Source organism: Chrysemys picta, chromosome 5 (assembly GCF_011386835.1).
Source record: "Chrysemys picta bellii isolate R12L10 chromosome 5, ASM1138683v2, whole genome shotgun sequence".
In the NCBI taxonomy this organism is placed as follows: domain Eukaryota; kingdom Metazoa; phylum Chordata; order Testudines; family Emydidae; genus Chrysemys; species Chrysemys picta.
The window spans coordinates 132,088,214-132,111,773 of record NC_088795.1 but is presented as its reverse complement, the minus strand read 5'-3'; positions in this window follow the sequence as shown (position 1 = coordinate 132,111,773).

The window sequence follows — 23,560 nt, the reverse complement described above, 5'->3', positions numbered from 1 at the left end:
CAAAAGGTCTCTTGTAAGGTATCATTACAAAGCTTATAATCTACTGAGAGTGATCATCCGATTTGCATAAATGTACCACTCTTGTTTCTAAAACTAGAAATATAAAATATAACTCTGAGGGCCTATTGTACTTATGTAAAGTGTGGGCCATTAATGATGGTTTGGAATCTTGATGACTCCCATTAACAAGGACCATTATCCGCAGATGGCTGTGTTTACCTGTGAGTCTTCCTGTATATGTGTGTGCTGGCAAGTGGGCAATGAGGTCTTGCAGTGACATGTGATCATGTCACCTGAACTGGAATCCATCTTTAACCTGGTGCTTTTCCTGTGACGGAGGGGTGTGGGGGGGGGGGGGTGGAAACCCAGAGGGACCCAAAGGGTTCCTGCTTTATGCAAAAGATATATAAAGAGGTGGAACAGAATAAAGGAGGGAGGGAAGCCATCATAAAGAATTCCCTAGCTATCACCTGAGCTGGAACAAGAGCTGTACCAGGGGAAAGAATTGTGCCCAGGCCTGGAAGGTGTCCAGCCTGAGAAAAAACTTATTGAAGCATCTCTGAGGGTGAGATTATCTGTACTTAGTTTGATTAGACATAGATTTGTGCATTTTATTTTATTTTGCTTGGTGACATACTTTGTTCTGTCTGTTACTACTTGGAACCACTTAAATCCTACTGTCTGTATTTAATAAAATCACTTTTTACTTAGTAATTAACTCAGAGTATGTATTAATACCTGAGGGAGCAAACAACTATGCATATCTCTCTATCAGTGTTATAGAGGGCGAACAATTTATGAGTTTGCCCTGCATAAGCTTTATGCAGGGTAAAACGGATTTTTCTGGGTTTAGACCCCATTGGGAGTTGGGCATCTGAGTGCTAAATACAAGCACACTTCAGTGAGCTGTTTTCAGGTAAACTTGCAGCTTTGGGGCAAGTGATTCAGACCCTGGGTCTGTGATGGAGCAGACGGGAGTGTCTGGCTCAGCAAGACAGGGTGCTGGAGTCCTGAGCTGGCAGGGAAAACAGGAATAGAAGTAGTCTTGGTACATTAGGTGGCAGCTCCCAAGGGGGTTTCTGTGATCCAACCCGTCACATACTGTATGGGTAGAAAATTGAAATTGATTGTGAACATTTGCTAACCAACCAAGGGGGAAGGGGGAATTTTCAATGGAGAATATTCATAATGAATAGTTGGAATGGCTTTACCCATTAAAGCATCTCTTCCAGCTTCCTGTCAGTGGATTGTTCCTTAAGAGCGTGTTTTCTAGTGGTTTGTCCTGTTCGAAGTCCCAAGAACTAGGGCTTCCACCTTTAAACTATTCCATTGCCTGGAAGCTTTTATAGTGCCTTCTGATTGATATAGTTTTACTATATTTCCCTCTGCTCTCAGTGTTCTGAAATATAATTGTGCATAATTAATATAGTATAGTGGGGATCACAGAAACCTACAAGGGAGGTCTAACCCCTGAGTATCTTACTGCTCAGTCAGAAACACTGCGACCCTCCTTTCATTCTCTTCTTCTCCCCAGCAAAACAATCCATGAACTTCCAGGGTTTTTTGTAGTGTAGCTATATTTTGATCTGTTCTTAGTACAAGAGATTCCTCTACAAAACTGCTACATCTAATTCCTTAATAGTATGCTGAAAATAAAAGTTAATTTGCACCATCTCCTGTGTTTAAGAATTAGACCTGGATCTTTTCCTTGGAATAGCTACACAGAGTTAGATCACCAGACATAGAATCATAGAATATCAGGGTTGGAAGGGACCTCAGGAGGTCATCTAGTCCAACCCCCTGCTCAAAGCAGGACCAAGCCCCAACTAAATCATCCCAGCCAGGGCTTTGTCAAGGCTGACCTTAAAAACCTCTAAGGAAGGAGATTCCACCACCTCTCTAGGTAACCCATTCCAGTGCTTCACCACCCTCCTAGTGAAAAAGTTTTTCCTAATATCCAACCTAAACCTCCCCCACTGCAACTTGAGACCATTACTCCTTGTTCTGTCATCTGGTACCACTGAGAACAGTCTAGATCCATCCTCTTTGGAATCCCCTTTCAGGTAGTTGAAAGCAGCTATCAAATCCCCCCTCATTCTTCTCTTCTGCAGACTAAACAATCCAAGTTCCCTCAGCCTCTCCTCAGAAGTCATGTGCTCTAGCCCCCTAATCATTTTTGTTGCCCTCCGCTGGACTCTTTCCAATTTTTCCACATCCTTCTTGTAGTGTGGGACCCAAAACTGGACACAGTACTCCAGATGAGGCCTCACCAATATCGAATAGAGGGGAATGATCACGACCTTCGATCTGCTGGCAATGCCCCCACTTATACAGCCCAAAATGCTGTTAGACTTCTTGACAACAAGGGCACACTGTTGACTCATATCCAGCTTCTCATCCACTGTAACCCCTAGGTCCTTTTCTGCAGAACTGCTACCTAGCCATTCGGTCCCTCATCTGTAGCAGTGCATGGGATTCTTCCGTCCTAAGTGCAGGACTCTGCACTTGTCCTTGTTGAACCTCATCAGATTTCTTTTGGCCCAATTCTCTAATTTGTTTAGGTCCCTCTGTATCCTATCCCTACCCTCCAGTGTATCTACCACTCCTCCCAGTTTAGTGTCATCTGCAAACTTGCTGAGGGTGCAGTCCACACCACCTTTCAGATCATTAATGAAGATATTGAACAAAACCACCCCCCATGCCTGCTTTTAATAAAGAACCTCTAGCTGTTTATTCAGGGCCTGATCCAAAGCCCATCACCCACAAACTGATGGTCAGTCTGAGCAAGCAAATCAGGTGCTAGAACAATGCTTGCACTGCTTCACAAATTTCCACCAGGACAACTGGTCAAGCCTCCTGCACCAAGCAGAGTTTGCATGCAACACTGATCATGTTTCCAGTGCACAGAGTCTGTTCTGTGCAAAGTGTGGCTTCTACCCCCATCTCCACATGGCTGTACCTATCACCTCCAACAATCCTGTGGCTGCCAGCTGGGTGTGAGAGATCCATAGAATGAGAAATGCTGATTAAATCTTCCCTGTCTCATTCCCTAAATATTCTTATCGTTTTATATTTTTCTGTACCTGGACTTCAACAGAAATACTTTTAAAAGAATATTTTTACCGCTGTTGGGTTTTTTTAACTTTGAAAGGGACTTATAGACATATTAAATGTCTATTACTGAAATTATTTCTTAGATTTTGTGTTGTATATTTAATTTTTTTATTTTAGTTGATACGTTAAAAATTGTACTAAATGTCCTCATAGGGGATCAAATATTGAAGCTCATGGATCAGCTTGTTATGAGCTAAATGACTGAATCCTGGGCTGTGTTGTTAGGATAACAACATGTACGCTGTGGCAAGATTACACTGAGATTGCAATGTTGTGTATAATTACCATCAGTTTTTCAACAAAACCTACATGAAAAGTTGCAAATTAAGTGGTGACAATTAAATAGGGTGCAAAAGACACAACCAAAAGCCCCACCCTGCTCCTATCTATATCAATGGTTAAACTCCTTTTTTTGTCTTCCTTGTGTGTAGGATTTGGCTAACTTGTAAAAGGCAGCATGGTCCAGTGGCTTGTAAGACTGGGTGCTATTGTGCCACTGACCTGCGTGACCGCACGTAAGCCACTTGACTTCTTTTCAACCCTTTATCTGTTGTCTGTTCTATTTAGTGTATAAGTTTGGGGGTGGGGGGTGAAGAGTTACCTTTTACTATGAGTTTGTACAATGGGATCCTGACCTTGAATATGTCCTATGGTCTCCAGACTCAATTGTAATATACACATCACCATTTGTAATAATCCTTCACTCCTCTGTTTCTCATTTGGAAACACTACAGAACATTTATTCTTCACAGCTTTATAGAATATTGTGTCTGCCTAGCTCAGACAGCTTGTTAACAGACTTGCAGTACATCTAGCAATAACATTCTACCAGAGAACAATTGTTTCCATCGTACACAGTGTGTTAATTTTTCTTTGGATTTCCTGTACTGTATCTTCCTACAGTTTGCTAGAAACAATTTTTTATGCATCCTCAATTCTCTCCATTCATCAGTCACAATCCTTTTCACACATTTCTCCCTACATTGTTTCTGCTCATCAGATGCTTAAACAAACTGTTTGATATGTAGATTCTTTTTTTTTTTTAGACCAAAATGTATTATGCTCACTCTGGTACTGAAGCTGTAGATGTAAGAAATACTCATATTTAATTAGCAAATCCAGGTCAGATACTCACAGGTAGGGCTAGGTTCTGATGCCTTTAGTCGCTTTGAACGGCACCTTAAGAACATAACATAAGAACATAAGAACGGCCATACCGGGTCAGACCAAAGGTCCATCTAGCCCAGTATCCTGTCTACCGACAGTGGCCAATGCCAGGTGCCCCAGAGGGAGTGGACCAACAGGCAATGATCAAGTGATCTCTCACCTTACTCCACAAGTGCTCATGGGGAGTTCTCATGGAATAAAATACTATTAAACTGGTGAAAGGGCACTGAAATCTGGCCCCTAAAAGGAAAGCACAGGATCAAATTCTGCCACCCAGTAAGTGGTCCCCTGCCACACAAGTGGTACCAATGATTTCAATTAGACTACTTTAGAGTAGGATACTTCTCAATGGCTGGCAGAATCAAGCCCAGGTATTGCCTTTCAATATTGATATCTCGTATTTAGAATGTGTGCTACAGCAAGATATTTATGCTTCACAATGGAAAATGTTTAGTCTCTATCGTGGGCCAGGTTCTCTACTAGTCTTAGGTCCTGATTCAGGAAGGCACTTGAGCACATGCTTAACTTCTCCCATTGGCTGCCCTGGTAGTAACTAAAATGGGAATTATGCCTTACGCTAAGATCAGTGAGAGCTGCCCGCACACAAGTGAGGACAGAACCTGGCACAGTGATTACTATTACTGAAATAAACCCTAATCCACCAAAGCTCTCAAACATTATGCTTAACTTTTAGAAAACGAATAGTCATACGGATGTCAAGGGGAACATTCATGTGATTAAGAACTTTGATAGATTGGGACCAAAGTGCTCAATCTGTAGGACTGAATCCTAAATAACCCAGGGCAGGATCTTGAAAGCTGTCTGCATGCACAGAACCCCCATGAAGCCTGTGGGATTTCATTGCTCAGAAGATTTGGATAGATCAGACTCCGGGGTAGTATGAGAACTGCAACTGTTCAAGCGCACTGACTTTCTCTGTGGACAACCTTGTAGGATTTGATAGATTTTGTGCTACAAATAAGCATCAGTCTTCCATGTCATCTCAACAGCTATTCTAATAGCCACTGGGGATAATAACAGAAGTTACATCTAATGCTTGTGGCAACTTCAGAGCTCTGAAGTGTTCACTGCAAAGCATAATGTGCAGTCACCTTATGAGCCTTTGGCATTTCCTCAGTAAACAGAAGACATATGACAATAGATGAATGATTAGTAGGAGCGGATGAGCCTCAACAAAAGAAAAAGTGAAGGACATTAAAGCTTGACCCATTTGGCAGAAATAAAACACTTCTAATAAGGCAGCTGGAAATAACAGTATCAATCTGATTGTCTTATTAGAGCTGCAACAGTGGGATAATACATCTGCTGAGAAATAGCAGGATGTGCTCTCAGACACTGACTCGATACATCTGGACTGTGGGACCAGGGTGACGATCATGCAGACTTCTTCATAGGCATAGATTTTCCATGTATTGAAAGGTCTCTGTTGTTGGCACTCCTATTCCTGCTCTTATTAATATATATTCACTGTCTGGACACAGATTACATGGCTGTGTCTATGTTACCATTTGTACTTCCTTATGTTTACGTGAAGCCACTAAGAGCTAGTCTTTCCTCTCCTTCCACACAGCTAAAACTCTACACCAGGCCCTCATCAGATCATGTCGTTTCCAACATGCTTGCTTCTGGTCTTGAGTAATGCCCCTCTTAAATCCATCTAAAACACTGTTGCTTGTGGCTCCAACCATATTAACCTCCACTGCCTCTCCCACCCACCCTCCTTTCTACTACATCAAACACAAACTACTTGTCTTCACTTATAATGTTCTTTGTGCCGTAGCCTGACCTTGCCTGTCATCTCAAATACTAGTGAGCCATCGACTCCCATTGCCATTCCACTAACGATACCAGCCTTCAATTCCTCATTGATCACATTTCCCGCAATGCTTTCTCCCTTGCTGCCCCTTATGCACAAGAAAAGCCACCTCATTATTCTCCTTCAAATCCCTCCTTAAAACTCACCTCTGTTGTGATGCCTAAAAAAACTCAACGGGGGCTAGACAGCTGGTGTGCAGTGACTGCTGCTTATTTTACTAATCCGCATAATCTCACTACAGCCTTGTGCTTTCCCTGTCAGGCTGTTGTCTCTTTTTTGTAGAGTGTAAGCTCTTTGGGGCAATAGGCTGTGACGCGTATATATAGCACCTGGCACAATGGGATCCCAATCATTGGCACCGACTCTGTGGGTGCTCCACAGAATAAAAATAGTGGGTGCTCAGCACCCACCAGCAGCCCCGTTGATAGCACCTCCCCCCTCTTCCCCAGTGCCTTCTGCCTGCCAGCAGCCCCGACAATCAGCTTCTCCCTCTCCCTCCCAGCACCTCCCACCCACTGCGATCAGCTGTTGCACAGCATGTAGGAGGCGCTGAGGGAGAGGGAGAGGAGCGGTGCTGGAAGAGGTGGGGGAGGGGCGGGAAGAGGCAGGGTGGGGGTTGGAGGAATGTGTGGAGAGGTGGGGGTAGGGGCAGGGGTGGAAAGAGGTGGGGGTTGGAGCTGGGGAAAGGGGGGGTTGAGTACTCCCTGTGAACTGATGAAGTCAGCGCCTATGATCCCAACTGGGGCCTCTAGGTGCCATCAGAATAAATACCAACAAGAATAATAATGATCTCAGATCCTCTTCCATCACTGTCCGTTTAGGTATCACTCCTAAGCATTTTGCTGGGTAGCACTTTCCATTTAGCAGAGGATGATGTTGTTTTCAAAGTTGGTTTCATTCCTGTACATCGAAAGTTTCAAAATTCTGTGCAAGAAGAAATGGAGCTTCAACTCTGGGGCAGTCTGACTGCCCCTGAGCAGTGGATCCTGGGAGCCTGTGTGGAGCCTGGAAGCCCCCACTCCCATGAGTTCCCAGGTCTCTGCTAGCCTACCAAGGCTCCAGGAAGTCCCAGCTCCCCAAGAGACCACCAGACAGACTGCTAAGGAGCCACGAGGGTTAGCTGACAGGAAGCCAGGCAGGTTTTGAAAGCTGCCTGGGTTCCATCAGAACTTTACCAATCATGAGACATCTCTGCTGAACATTTGACATTTGATGAATTGACAAATTCTGGCAACGTAGTTTCATGGGAATTTTTCCCACTAGGTCCACTGTACACATTTTGGGACAGAGAACTTGTATCCTCATGTGTCTAGTACAACAATAATCATGAAAAAGAGCAAAGAGAGCTGAGGGGAAAATATTGAGACGTTTCAATTAAATTCAGTTGAATTAACAATCTGTTTTAGTATAATTCTTGATGCCCGTGTTCACTCCAAGTAAGACCTTAACCCGGGAGTGGTCTAACAAAACTCCCCATCTTCCACGTCAAGTGCAAGGGACACTTTTTCAGCCTGCATGCATTGCACACACAAGTTCTCCCCCCAGAGAGTCCGAGAAAAAGAACAAACCTCACTGGACCAATCACGTTGTTTCCTGTATTTCCTGGAAGAAGCTCACTTCAGTAAGAACCTACACAGAATAGCAATTATCATGGAATAATGTAAGATTAAGCATAAATAAGGGAGGCAGGATCTGGTCCTACATCAGTTAGCTTTCAAACTTACCTCTGGCCTCTGTTTCTCACTTTGGCTGGGATTTGCAAAGCAACGTATAGGAAGGCACCCAGGATGGTATTTTCAAAAAGTGCCTACATGATTCAGGAGAAAAAGCCCCACTGAAATCCAATGGAATGTATGCTCCTAAATACCTCCAGCTCCTTTGAAAAATCCCACAGTCAACTGCCACTGAATTTGAATTCTAATGGGAATTGGGATGGTACCTAAGAAACCTTTGAGAATGCCAGCCTTTTACTCCAAACACAACCAAAATGTCTTAGGAAAGAGAGAACAAAGAGAGAGAACCTAATGATGGTTTGTAAATATCTGAAGCGAGCCAGTACTGAGGAGTGGAGAAAATAATTTAAGATGATGAAGAGGGGAATACCAAGAAGTAATAGGATGAAATCATAGTTAGGAGGGCTAGTACCAATGTAGGATCCAGGCCTGTAGTTTCGCCTGAGATTTGCTTGCCTGTTTGATTTGTTTGATATATACATTCTTACTAATATGTGTGAACAAAGGGATCCTTACTAAAAACAAAGACAGACACTGTGAATGTTGCTTTTGCCTAAGCCAGATGGGGTTGTTAGTATAATGTAAACAGATAAGAGCAGTTAAAGTGTTACTGAGGCAGGGCTGCCTGGAGGATTCAGGGGGCCTGGGGCAAAGCAATTTTGGGGGCTCCTTCCATAAAAAAAGTTGCAATACTATAGAATACTATATTCTTGTGGGGGCCCCTGAGGGGCCAGGGGCCTGGGGCAAATTGCCCCACTTGCCCCCCACTTTGGGCGGCCCTGTACTGAGCATGGTGGGAATGTAATATATGAGCGCACACGTGAGGACTGCCTCAACTCCTTATCTCAAGGCAAGGTCAAGCAACCAGTCAGGAGGGGTAAAAGGGGATTGGGGGGAAGGTAAAACATTAAAAGGTCAGAGAAATTCCTGCCCCTGACCATAGCACAACCTCACTCCTTACCCCTCCCATGCGGTACAAAAGGTGTTGGATGAAGACCCCAGACCCACGACCCCCCAAAACGGAATGTGACCATATGTTACCCAGGATTCTTTCAACTCAGAGCTCTTGGTAACTTTTACTCTGTGCGAGGTGGTGTCAGGAAATAAATCAGGGAGACATGGCCATCCGACCGATAGATGGCTGGCACAAACAGGACAACACAAGAGTGCTTTCACCTAAAGCTACACTTTACTTAGTCTCACACATGTCTGCAACAGGTTAGTAAAACACCCCCAACCCTCGATAATTACTAAAGCTGAGTGTGGCTTTCGAGTGGCACAGCAGCAACCCGTCTGCCGCTGGGGACTGCAAGATGTATCCAGAGAGAGAGTCCAGAAGAGTCCAACTACCTCAAACTTTCCTCCCTTATTTATACATTAGTAATACAATGACATGTCCTTTAAAGAAAACTTGTTAAGCAAGCAGTTCCAATGGTCAAGCAAGAGGTTCCATCTGATTATTGATTAACCAGGTATGTTTTTTCCCCAGAGTTTGCAGCCTTGAGACCCTGTTAGACGCATTCCTGAAGGCACATCCTGCTCTTCTAAGATGCATCTATCAGCAACTTCAATTAAATTCTTATCAGGAAGGACGCAGGGTCAAGCTGCCCTTTCTGTGGCACCCAAAACCCCCTCCCCTCCTGCCTTGGTCAAGCTGAGGCTGCAACATGGCCAATTTACAGCCTGCTGACTTGGCTGATTTTAGCAATATGCAATAGTTGCTTCAGGCACTTTACTGGTTTGCTGACATCTCCCCATACACATAAATTGTAAGGGGTGGGACTGTGGGCGTGCATTTCAGATATAATTATGCTGCCGAGGAGTGGGGAACATTGGAAAACAAGGCTTTGTGACATCAGAGTTATGGGACACGTGTTTGATGGAAACTAAGCCCAATAAACATCACATTGTCTGCACTTCAAACTTCTGATCTTCTGTTCTCTGTCTGTGTGACAAGAACCGGGGGAGAGGGTGTAGTGAAAGCCCTCTAACAATCATGTGAAGGATAATGTAAGCAAGTTATAACAAAATATTCTCTAAATGAAATATATGTGTTATGGGACTGTCTTTTGGGAGTAGTTGTTAACACACTCCATCATTGGATGGATTTGTTTCCTTAATAATAGCCGACGGAAGAAATAATGCTTAACATGATAAATGTATCTTCATTTCAGCCACTATTTTAAAATTAAAGTCATTTTCTATTAATCCCAAAACAAATAAAGAAATTAAGTAGATATTCTTCAAAAGGAAAGAACTAGGAAAAAAAGAGCATTCCAACTGCTCTACTGCATCAGACCTGAGGTCCAGCTAGCCAATAGCCTGTCTTTGACAGTAGCCAGCACTACAGGCTTCAGAGGGAGGTGTAAAAAACCCAGAAGAGTGAGCAATGAGCTAATCTGACGGTAGAGTTCATCCTGATGTCTAATAGTTCGAGACTGGCTTAAACCCTGATGCACAAGGTTTAATATCCTTTCCAAAAACAAAAAAATGTTTTCATTAATAATAATACCTCTGGACATTCTTGGTATCAATATCCAATCCCTTTTTTGAATCTTGATAAGTCCTTGGCCTCATAAACCTCATGAAGCAATGAATTTTACAGTACAATCATGCACTGTGCGAAAAAGTATTTATTTTTGTCAATTCTGAATTTTCCACCTTTTAATTTCATGGGCTGTCCCCTTGCATATTGAATGGTGCCTTATCTTACTTCAGATTTCTTTTTAAGGGCTGTATTGTCATTCCTGTGTCTGTGATGTCTCTAAAATCCGTTTAAGGCAAAATGGAGTCTCCAGAGGCCCCTGTCAGCTACCAGTATCATAGATTCCCCTGCAGGCCCCAGCTAGGGCACTGAGACAGTACTTGATATTCTCCTACATGGCCTCCTCTGGTCCATGGAGAAGAGAAGTCCATGCATGCTCAGTCCAATGGACTTCTTCATGGCTTTTGATGCCTCTAATCACTAAATATGCCTGTTCTGTCTCAAGAGACTTCAAGGTGACTGGAAAGCCTGTGAAATGGCTCAGGTCTATCACTCAGATCGCTAAATTAGCCACATTCTCCTTTCAGCCACCCAGAATATACCGACTGTTTAATACTTGGCTGCAGATTCTCTAGTGCTGCACATTAAACACATAAAGCAGAGCGGGTGTGTGGGGAGAAAACAAGGTTCTGCTCAGTAATGTCAATAGAGACAGCTTATAACTGGTTTAGCAGCCAGCAAATTGATATGTGAGCTATGCAAATTTATATGCACTGACAGCTGCTCTCACACTTGCAATCTCTTATTTCTCTTGCTGTTGTTGACTTGTACTCAATTTATACCTCATTGCAATTATCTATATCCCTCTTCGCCTGGATCTCATCTCATCAACCTGTAATGAACAAGAAGAGTGAAGCAGTGCTTTATTTAAGGGGGGCATAATTCCTACCAAATTTTTGAATAAGTTCCTTCAAGTGAAAGCCTTTTGATTTTGGGTATGTCTATATAAACTGAAAATATTGAGGGATAGACTACAGAAGAAAGAAATTTTGTACAGCCCCACTTTTATTGATCTACCTGAGATTTAGTATTCTTAATTTGGCTGAGGATAGGGACCCTGTAATCAACTGAAGAATAAATTACCTGTCATAATTGTTATTGATCTTTTTTAAATGAGAGAGAAAGAACACAGAGAATACAATATCGGACAAACTTTGTTGTGGAGTTACTATCTTCAAGATGTAATGAGACTTACTGAGGAAAAGGAATAGTGAACATTCATTTCATGTTCAAGATCAACTAAATTCTCCTTTCGTTTACACTCATGTAAATAGGGGGTAACTGCATTGATCTGTCTGGAGTGATTCTGGCCTTACTGCAGTGTAACTGGAATCAATATTTGACTCACTGTGCACATGCGTCTGATGAAGTGGGTATTCACCCACGAAAGCTTATGCTCCAATACATCTGGTAGTGTATAAGGTTCCACAGGACTCTTTGTTGCTTTTTATAGACCCAGACTAACACGGCTACTCCTCTGATACTGTGCACATAGGGTGACCAGATGTACCGATTTTATAGGAACAATCCCGATTTTGGGGTCTTTTTCTTATATAGGCTCCTATTACCCCCCACCCCCGTCTCGATTTTTCACACTTGCTATCTGGTCACCCTATGTGCACATGAATAGCAGAATCAAAACTAGAGCTGAGATTTTCATAGGAGGTTAGAGGCGTTTTGCACTGAACTCCTATTGAATTTCAACAGTATTTGGGTACATAATTCTTTTAAACCTCTTTCAAAATCCCATGTACTTTAGTATATGGGCCACATTGGCTTTCATTTACTCTGCTGTAAATCCAGAATAATATGAGTGTTTTCAGTGGAGTAACCCGAGATTTACATTGAGCAACTGAGATCAGAATCCTATGAAATAAAGAAGGGTGCACTCTGAAGGTATATAAAGTACTGTAACCGGGCAGTAGAGAGTAAATATTGCAGAATGGGTCAAACCCTGCCATCAGTTCCCCTTGTGTAAATCTAGAATCAATGGATTGAAGTCAGCAGAGATCTTCTGCACTTGCATTGGCATAATGGAGCTCACAGTGTTATGCAATAGAGGAGAGCGCGTGTAAAAGGGAGAACAGGTTACTAGAGAATCTTAAGAAGACTATGCAAAAACTTTTAGATTGGAGCTAAATTGCATTCCATGTGTAAAACTTCTTTGGCCTAAAACATTTGGGAATCATGTAGCTCGCAGCCATGTCCACAGCTGCTAATTGCTAATGCCATGTGGAACTTTCATTGTGATACATACACCTGTGTGAAACCAGCCTGATTTTGTGTTTCAGGGGAAATGTGCAATGCTCAGCTCAAGTGTGTCAAAAGGTTTGCTAACGTGAGAGAGTCTTTCATGGGAAGTAGGCTGATCAGAGAGCTCGCGGATAGAGTCCTTGTTACCGCCAAAGCCCATAGACTTGTCTGAGGGATCAGTCCTATAGTGGAAAACTGGGTGATGCATGACTCTCACTTCTGGTCAACAAGGGCAAGCTAGTAAGTAGCTCTAGGGGACATTGTGTATCAGTGACACCACTCTGAGTCACAACTCCAGCTATAATATGTTCAAAATGTTCTTTTCCATATTGCATGCAGTCCACAGAACCAGCTGCTGTTTCTCCTCCAAGTGCACAGCAGTTTTTTCTGTATTAGTATGTTCAAGTTTAAACTGTGCAGAGCAGGAAAGGGGGATTTGGAATTAGATCTTCTGGGGTCCAATTAATCCCTGTCTTAAGAAGGGTCCACGTTCAGTGGAATTGCATCAATTTTCCCTAGGGATTATGTTGATTCCTAGGTTCTAATCCTTGTTCTGCCTCCATCTTGATTAAAGAAAGTGGTTGAGTTTAGGTCAGGTTTAGCTAACATGAGCTAGCCAAACCCCATTAATTCCCTAGCTTCCACTTTGTTCTGAGAACATGACAATTTACTGCTGGCCTTTACAAGCAGTGAAGGGTAACAGAAGGTAGTTAACCACTGAAACAAACTTACCATGGGACACAGGGGGATCTCTGCAACATGAAGCCTTTCAGTCAAGGCTGGATGTGTTTCTAAAAAATATCTACTCTAACTCAACCAGCACTTTTGGGCTTGATGCAGGAATCCTTGGGTGGGGTCCTATGACCAGTACTATTCATAGATTCTAAGGCCAAAAGAGACCATTGTGATTATCTAGTTGACCTCCTGCATATTATAGGCCACGGAACTTCCATGAAATAAATTCTGTTTGATCTAGAGCATATCTTTTAGGTGAGGAGGAAAAGTCACATCTTGATTTAAAACCAGTGATGGGGAATCCACCTCAACCCTTGCTCTTAGCCTCTCTGAATCACTACTGCCCTGGCCTGTGAGTGTGGAATTGGGCCCAAAGATTTGCCCATTCTCACCCATCCCCAACCACCCACTGCCTACTTGCTCCCTGGTGCTTGGGAAGGGTGTGTGAGTAAACCCCGTTTACTCCAACATACCCGGCCCAAGATCCAGGTAACCTACATAGGTGTATAAGGCCTCTTCTTACTCCCTTGTGTGAGTGCATTCTGAGTCATAATCTAGTCCCTTAGTCGTCAGTAGGCTGGGCAAAGCTCACTAGACTATATCAGGTTGCCATGTATAGTACTTTGAGCATCCCAAGGTATTTAAGCAAAATCTCCATTCTCCTTAGAAAAAAAAAAGATATTTGGATTCTCAATAAATTCTCTTTGCCACGCTGCTGCCTTGACCAGCCATTGCTACAGAGGTCCAATGCACTGCGTCCCATGCCTCTCAACAATACAGTCATTGTTTAGACTCCCATTACTTGAATGCTTCTGCATTATGCAACAACATGAATTTGAACTAATTTGCTGCATGGCTAATGCAGTGGAGGAGGGAGAAAGACTGAGGGTAAATTAACTATTAGAACAAAGTACCAAGAGTTATGATGGATTCTCCATTAATGGCAATTTTAAAATCAAGATAGCATGGTTTTCTAGAAGATATGTTCTAGTTCAAACAGGAATTAATGTTATGGACAATGGACAATGTTATGCAGGAGGCCAGATTAGATGATCACAGTGATCCCTCCTGGTGTTGGAATTTATGAACAGAGTACCCCACAAATATTACTAAGAGAGTTGCAGCTCTCATACCTTATTTGAACTCGGGTGGGAGGAAGGAGAAGGGAACGCTACACTCATTTAACCCCTGCATTGCCACAGAATCTAGAAAATATGCTTCAGCAGCGTGGTAACCCAGCCCAGATTTGACCTTGTTTTCTATTCACCTTTATTTAGCCTGCAGCTGTATCACTTGCGCTTTTCAGCAATCACAAGCTAAAGACGGTTGGACTAGATCTGCGTTTTCAAGGTCCTATGTTTCCTAACCCGCAAACATCCTTATCTTTGATCGTGTGCAACTTTTAAATTCTCACTCCTGTAACCTCCATTCTGTGAATTATACCAGCCTTGTTTTCCTGCTTTGTGAAGTCCTTGGGGTAGGAACCATGAGCTCCCGAGCAGCCTCAACTGCAAGTGAAGTAAATAAAGCTGGAGGTTCCCAGCACCTTTGAAAAATTAGGTCCCAGGGCCCCTATTGTCCAAGGTATTTAGGTTCCTAACTTCCACTGAAATCAAAGGGAGTTAGCCACCTAAATATCTTTGGCAATCTGGGTCAGCATCTTTACTGGTGCTGGTCAGATGCCAGAGTACACTTGTGTAGTAATGCTGTATGCTTTTAACCCCCAATGTAAGTGGAGGTCAGTGCCAAGAGAAGTGATCTCTATGTAGGAAAGGGGTTAGGCCAGATGCGTAGCTGGTGTAAAGGGGTGTGGCCCAGCACACACCAGATTGGTACAGGAACTGAAGAAGAAAGCTGTATCCAAATGAAATTGCACTGACAATTTAGACAAGTGCTAGACAGAACACAATTGCCTGTGTTCAGAAAGTGGCAGGGCTGCCAAGCTAACACCCTTGTTATTCCAGAAAGTGCCATCGGGTATTTTACAAACACAAATTGTCTGTCCATCATGTTTACCTCTTTATCTGATAGGGCACACTTCAGTAGTGCCTAACTCCATACTGGGAAGTCAATGGAGCCACTCAAGTTTATACCAGCTGAGGAACTGGCCCAGTGTGATGCAGGGGACTGGGCATCGGGTCACAACTTCTTACTGACATGCCGGTTGATCTTTTGCACAATTCTTATTTAAATTCAATACCTCACGTTAGGCACCTAAATTCCTATATAGACCCTTAAATAAATGGCCTGCTTTTTTGTTTCCATGGAAGCTGTGGGTTCTCAATGCTTATGAACAAAAGGTCACTTATTTAGATGCCTAAATATGCACTTAAGTGTTTATCTGTAGGCACTTGAATGTGAAGATGTTGTCTTTACCCTCTCTTGTCTCAGTCTGTCCACCTATAAAATGATATCATAAGATTCATTCAGTGGGTGGTTATGAATCTGATTGTGGTGTCATAGCGGTGAAGGGGACAGTTATCATTAATAAATTGCTTGCGAGCTGCATAATGTATTCTTAGGTATACTACATGCTTATTAGGCGTGGCAAAGATATTGAATTCAAATAGGGAGCTTTTCAAGTCAGCTTCATTTATCAGCATGTGGAAAATATCAAAACTCACCAAACATAGATCTCTGTGAACAGATTTCAGATCTTAAATACCTGGATTGAATGTATTTACATTTTAGCAGCTGTGAAGGAAATAAATAAATAAACAGACTGCAGCTGGAAAGTGACAGGATTAATGGGGGGGGGGGCAGAATCAACATAGCTGTTTCTGCTATAATCGAAGCAGTCAGGTGCAAGAGAAAGGGAGCAGCTAAATGAGAAAAAAATGGGGTATTCTCAGTGTGTCTTAGGGGAAATGCTGAGAGACTGTGTTTGAAAGAAAAGGGGAATTCAGGGTGGAAGGAAATGTGTGAATCTGGATTCTCTCAACCCTCTTGTGTCAAATGAGTATGCTGCGTATATTTGCCTCTGGAGCATGGAATGATAAATGTGCAGTTCTGAAACATGGCAGAACAATTTCATTTTCTGAAATGTAATCTGAGTAAAGGGGTAAAAAGAGAGTTTTTCATTAAAAGATAAAGAGTAATAGTGAGTGTCAATAAACATTTGTGTGTGTACAAAACTCAACTAGCCTTTACCTACAGAATATTCCATAAAAGACAAAGGATATTTTTGAGGTTAAAGCACTGCCAAGGGAACCAGGAGATCTGGTTTCATTTACTGGCTTTATCACATGCTTGCTGTGTCATCTCAGGAAAGTTACATTCTTGGTGTTGCAGCTCCACATTTGTAAAACGGGGATAATAATGGTTTATGGCTTCCACTCTTTAGCTGTCTTGTCTATTTAGATTGTAAACTCTCCACTGCTGAGACTGTCACTTGCTATGCATTGCTGCAATGCCCAGCATAATGGGCCCCTGATGCATGACCTTGGGGAGTCTTCTGTCATCTCTGAACCTCAGGGTATGTCTACACTACCCGCCAGATCGGCAGGTAGGGATCAATCTATCGGGGATCGATTTATCGCGTCTAGTGTAGATGCGATAAATCGATCCCCGATTGCTCTGCCATCGACTCCTGTACTTCACCACGATGAGAGGTGAAAGTGGAGTTGATGGGGGAGTGGCAGCAGTCGACCCTGTGCTGTGAGGACACAAGGTAAGTCGACCTAAGATACGTGATTTCAGCTACGCTATTCTCTTAGCTGAAGTTGCGTATCTTAGGTCAATTCCCTCTCAGCCCCCCACCCCCCTTGTGTAGACCAGGCCTCAGACTCCTGAAAGTAGGGGTATACCAGAGCACAGCACTATACTGACCTAGGATGCAAATTCCTGTGCTCCTAAACAGTTTGGAATTTTAAGCAGTCTTGTGTTTACTTTTGTGTGTACCATTGTTATAGCCCTGGTAAACCTCCCTCTACTGGACAATCACCTGGATGCTGTGTCTGGGTCCCACACACTAGCCTGCATGCTTTCCTTTGGTCCAGGTAGGCTGCAGCACCATGTCTTTCTTTGGCCTCTCTGGAACACTGTCTTGGCAGAGAACCAGTCTGTTACCCCTTCATGGAAGTGGGACCTCACAGTTCAGCTGCCCTCGATCCCCAAGACCAGCACGAATCCCCTAAGACACCCTAATTATTTAATTACACCCTTCCCCAAAGGTCCAAATTTAAGGGGACTCAGGGCAGGTCTACACTACTGCTTAAGTCAATCTAACTTACATCGTTCAGGGGTGTGAAAAAGACACACACACACCCTGAACAGTGCAAGTTACAGTAACCTAAAGTGCTGTCCACAGTAGCTCCCTGTCAGGAGCAGATGCTGTCCCACCAACATGGCTTCTGTCTCTCACAAAGGTGGAGTAATTATGCTGACAGGAGAGAGCTTTGCCGTCGGTATAGAGCATCTTCACCAGATGCACTACAGCGCTTCTAGTGTAGACTTGCCCTCAGGTTTACCATTTACCTTTCCAGGGATAAATCAGCATTGAAGCACATGACACACAGTCTTTGTGAAGATTCCTAGCACAATCACTCTTTACTTTAAATAGCACAAGAAATATGCAGATTTAGACAAAACATTAAAACACTTGTACACATTTCCCTACTTCAGTTTCCTCATCATTGTTTAGTGTTCTTTGGGCTCATGTCAGAGTCTTTTAAGGAGCTTTCTGTTTTCCCCTCCCTCCTGCACGTGACTTCTCCTCCACGACATGGAGTCTATCCTCTCTCCTACAGCCAGCTTGTGCTTGCTTTTGCTTCTGATTCTGCTTTCTAAAATATCCAGTGAGAGACTCTTCCTTTTATAACTTCCGGTCTCCTTGTCAGAAGATCCTTGAGCAGCCTTGTTAGGTGATCAAAGTTCCCCAACATGTGATCTGGTGCTTATCTACCATCCCACCTGGGCAAAAGCCAACCCTTTTTCTCATGAGGCTTCCATGTGAACAGAGGATCATCAAGGTTTAATGACTCTCCACTGTTAGCCCTCTTAGCTTTGGAATTTCAGTCCAACATAGATGTAAAAAGGCAACAGAGAAGGCAGACAAGGTGTCTGTAGTTAGAGAAAGATGTATGTGGAGAAAGTTCGTCATATGTACATAAATTTCACAAATCACCGCAATAAACCATTTAAATTCCCTTGTAAATGACAAACTTTGGGATAAAAGGATATGGTTACTCACTGCAATGAAAGCAGTGGAAACAAGAGGACCGTGAAGGTGCAGACATGCATTTCATTACCTGAGAGAGCCCTCTGGAACACAATGCTGCGTGTTTTGGCCCTCCTGAGTATATCCCTTCATGTTAAATGAGAGATTGGAAACTTTTAAAATGAGCTGAAATGTATATATAAATAAATACAATTACGCAAATTCTTTGAGGTCCCAAAACATTGAGAACAAATGTGCAACACTTAAAATCACAAATAAATACATTTTAAAGGTGGTTGAAAGGCTTTTTAGCTGTAAAGAGCTGAACCTTCTGGTTACTGCATTTTGTCTCATGCATCAAAGCTGCCTTGAGCAGAGCAGAGGGCTATCTTCCTTCCAATGTGTTACGTGTTAGTGGTGTCTTCAAATGTAGGATGGGAAGCTGTTGCCAGGGTCCCGAGGGGGAGGGGGTGCATACTGAGATTGCTCAGTTAGGACAAATTGCAAAGAATGGGGAAGACAATCCCCAAAATTGGTGGTTAGTCTAATACTTAGATCCACCACACTAGCAACAAAACAGCTTCTATAATACCTTATTGGTTACCCAGAAGCCAAAAACATAGTTCCCTCAAAGCAACTCAGTCTTTAGGCTTCCACCCAAACAGCCAAGTCAAATATGATGAGGATTACTGAAAATTTTATTCATCATATAAAAAAGTTCTACCAATCCAAAAGGATGGGACACATTATACACCAAGCTAATAAATATTTCAGATTTTACACAAATACATGCTTACAGCCAATTTTTATTAACTAAACTAAAATGTATTAAGAAAAGAGAGTATTGGTTAAAAGATCATTATACCTAGAGACATGAACGTAGTTCTTAGGTCAGTTTCATAGTAGAGATGGTGAACTTTAGAGTTTTAAAAAGTTCTTTCAGAATTAGTCTATAGGTTCAATCCAATGTTCATTATCAGGGTGACTCAGAATGGAACTGGAGATCTAAATCTTGTGGCTCAAACTTCCCCTGATGAAGCATAAGCAGATTTGAGATGAAAGGATCAGGTCCCAAAAGCCCTTTATACATATTCCGGGCAGCCTCTTGACATCATGCAATCTGTGAACAATGGCATTTTTGAAGTAATTTCCTATTTCCTAAACATCACTGGTAATTAGTTACATGGATTAACATAATGCATTTGCCTATCTCCCCCCATTTGCAGGTGATTTGCTATATACTTCAAAGAGAAATCAAGACAGTGATATCACTACATTCACAGTTCATTTAAATGTTTAATATTTCCTTTTGATCTCTGAATTAACAGAATACAGTGATAGACATGAACCATTTGATTACATTGTTGACCTCTAACAATATATATGGAAACACACACAAACACAAACACTAATATGTTTCTAAAGATTTTATCCTGGTCAATTACCTTGCAGGTTGCTTAACTCTTTCTTGCCCTGTGTCACAGAAGCACAGAGGTCTGACCACAGATCCTGGCAGGTAAGTGAAAAGGGTTAAATTGATTGTTGATGTATTTTGTTTTTAAATGTGTGGTTTTTTTTTCAAAAGTCTATGGGTTAGATAATGCCTTTCCCTGTACTGTTACCCTGTGAGGGATATGGGTTACAGGAACCTTTTCTGCCCCCGAGTAATCCCACACAAGGGACAGGTACTGAGGAGTGCAAGGTGTTAGGTATCACAATAGCAATCTCGGCAGTATCAGAGTGAGTGCTTCTGGGTAGGTTGAGAGCAGGGATATGTATCAAGATGTATAACTTCAAGGTAAATTATATTGTATGAAACCGAGCATATTAATAAGTAATTTCAATATGTAGTATACCCTCCATTTATGTGAACTAGTGACTGCTACAGGTGTAAATGTAAAAAGACAGTAATGTGGGTGGACGATAGTTCCTGAGAGTTTGACACATAATTTAAAATGTATATGATGGGTGGGTAGGTGTAGGAGAGTTTTGGGGCTATAATTTGGGTCTTGCAAGGTACAGGAAGGTCAGAGTTAAAAGTATTTTTGCAATATACAATGTCAATTGCCAGGATGGAAATCTACAGTCCATCAGCTTGCTATGATCTAGCTGGCCATGTGGACCCTGCTACTATGCACTGAAAGTTCCATAGAGCACTTTGACATTCTATTGTGTGCTGTAGATTCACACCCCAGCTCTGTCTCTGTATAGACATCCCCATAATTTACATGTATATCATTATTTGAGACTCTATGAAAATGGGAATATTTGAATGACAGATACTGAATGAAGTGAGAAAATGTATCTACTTTCTTTAAACTAGCCATTTCCACAATTTTAACAATGTAGGCTCTCCCCCCTCCCCCCAAACTGTAACATTCCTAGATTATATAGTCCAACTCCTGAAATGGAGTAAATTAACATTGAAGACATTGGCCCAGAAACTCAATAGAGCTATGCCAATGTGCACGAGCTGAGGATCTGACCCATTTACTTCAGTAACAACTTTAACATTAAGTTGTTACCTATGAATTGAGCGGCTGTTCCATAAAAAAGGGAAAATGCCAACATGTGGCACAAAGTTAAGCCTGGGAGGAGACAGAATACAAAGCAGAGAGAAGTCTGGCAATAAGGAGTGGGTGTCGGGGTCATTAGGGCAGATATGTAGGCACAAGATGAAGTGTGGAGTGCTGGGAAAGTGAAAAGTCAATTGAAATAATGTTCCACCAACTGGGCAAAACATGCTCTAGTTTGTAAAAGTTACTCATGGCAGTTCTGAAATTCTGAAGCCAAGCTGGGCTTCTTTGTGTACTTATTTGTACTCCAATACCAAGATTACACCTCCATCTCCCAGCTGCTTCACAGCAGTGCCAGTGATTCAATTCTGGGAGCAGAACCAAATATTGGTACATGTTTGTGTGTGAAATGCACATCAAGTTCTTTTCTTCAGTTCAATGGAAAACTGTAAGAAACAAAAAAAAAATAGCTAAAATAGACAGTTAGAGCTACAAACAAGCTGTCTTATTAACCCATGTTCTCTCTTTTTTTTTTAGTTCCTTTCTTTATAAACCAAGCTCACTGCAACCTTTGCAACACTCTGTTGTCATAGAATGGAATGGAATTATTGCAGCATTTGATTGTAGTTAATAGATGGGTGTTATGCAGAAAAACATGTGCACTCAACTGAGAGTGTCAACGCCATTGTCTGTAAAGGTCTTTAAAATTTGAAAATCACACATGTCAGAATCTGGGGGCTGTTCCTTGGGAAATTTAATGTTCGCAGAGGAGCTACAGCTATTCACTCTCCAAAGACTCATACTGAGAAGTGTATAATTTAACTTTTTAAAAGTAACAATCTATGCTGCTGCTTTTCTAATCTTTGATTGTTTTTTTTTTCTTTTTAAAAATTCATTTGAGTTTACATCAGCCTTGCAGAATATGCTGAAATTACATTTAGAGGGCTGGATTCACCAGCTTTGATTCTCCACGGCCTTGAACCTTGTGTGGACACCTAGTGGATAGGCTGGGCTAGGACTCAACAGACCCGGGTGTAATTCCTGGCTCTGCCGCAAACTTCCTGTGTGACCTTGGGCAAGTCTTTTAATCTGTGCTATACCCCACTTCCCAATCAGTAAAATGGGGATAGTACTTCTTTGCTTCAAAGGGGTTTTGTGAGGCTAAAATCCAGGAATGACTGTGGAATGCTCAGTCAGATACTATGGTGATGGGGACTGTATAAATACTTGGATAGAAAGTGGGGGTAAGGATAAGGAATCATGCCCAATTTGCACACGTTCAGATGCAGGCCTGGATTAACCAATGTCCACTCAGAACAACTGCACAGAGCCCCTATTTCAAGAGATTCCCCCAACAACCAACCCCCTCCCCCCCCCCCAAACTGAGTGGCACTGTGCTGCGTGCCAGGTTGCAACAACACTCATTCAGATAGGAGAGAGGGGCAGCTGGGCCGAACCTGAGCGACACAGGGACATGTGAATGAGAAGCAGGCAATGGAAGCGAGCATACATGGACAGCTGGGATCAGGAGGGGACATTCTAGCCCATGATGGGAGAAGAGCGCTGAGCTGTGGGAAATGGAGAGGGGAGGGGGAATTGTGAGTGGCCAGGAAGGCCCTGGGGAGGGTGGGTGTGGAGCTGAGTGGGCTCTAGGGTGAGTGGGGATTATTGGGGGCTGTTAGATGAGGGGTTGGGGGCAGCAATGTTGGGAATAAATGGGGAAAGTTGAGGTTAGTGGGGGCCCGGTGGGCTGAGATGTTGGGGGCTGAGATGAGTGGGATATATGTCAGGGCTGCTGAGATGTGTGTGGGTTTTGTCAGGATAAGCGGGGACTGATGGAGGGTATTTGGGGTATATGTGATGTGGGAGGAACATCCAGGGATCAGTGTGTGGCACATGAGGCTAGGGGCATTCTGGGGTTTGTGTGGGGTGGGGTATGTATGAGGTGGGTGAGCTTTAAGGAAGGTAGGGGGTCAGTTTCCATAGTGCACGGGGCCCCAAAATTCTTGAGTCTGGGCCTGAGCAGATGGGGACACAAGGACAATGGAGAAGGAGGCCCAGAATTCATTTATAAATAACATTTTGAATGGAACCTGGGTGCACAGGGCAAATGCAGAGGTGAGGGGAGCTGGTGTGACTGACATGCCCTGGAGCCACAAGAGGGCTAAGAAGGTGTAATATAAACCACTGGGTGAACTGTTTTAGCTTACACCTCCTGACAGGGGTTTATAACGTCCAGCTAAGCCTAGCGTGGGCTAGCTTCCAGCACAGCTTGTTATATTTGGACCCAGCAGAGAAGGAGATAGACACAGACAGAAGGAGCTGATAGAAACACAGCTGTTTGGCAGCTCCAGTATCAAGCTCCATTGTTGTAGGAACTCCCTCTATCAAGGGTGTGACCCAGATGCCATTTCTGACTCCAACTTCCGATACCACCTGAAGTGCTAAGGCTTGATCAGAGTCACTAGAGCTCTTGTCTTTTTCCACATTTTGAATTCCTAA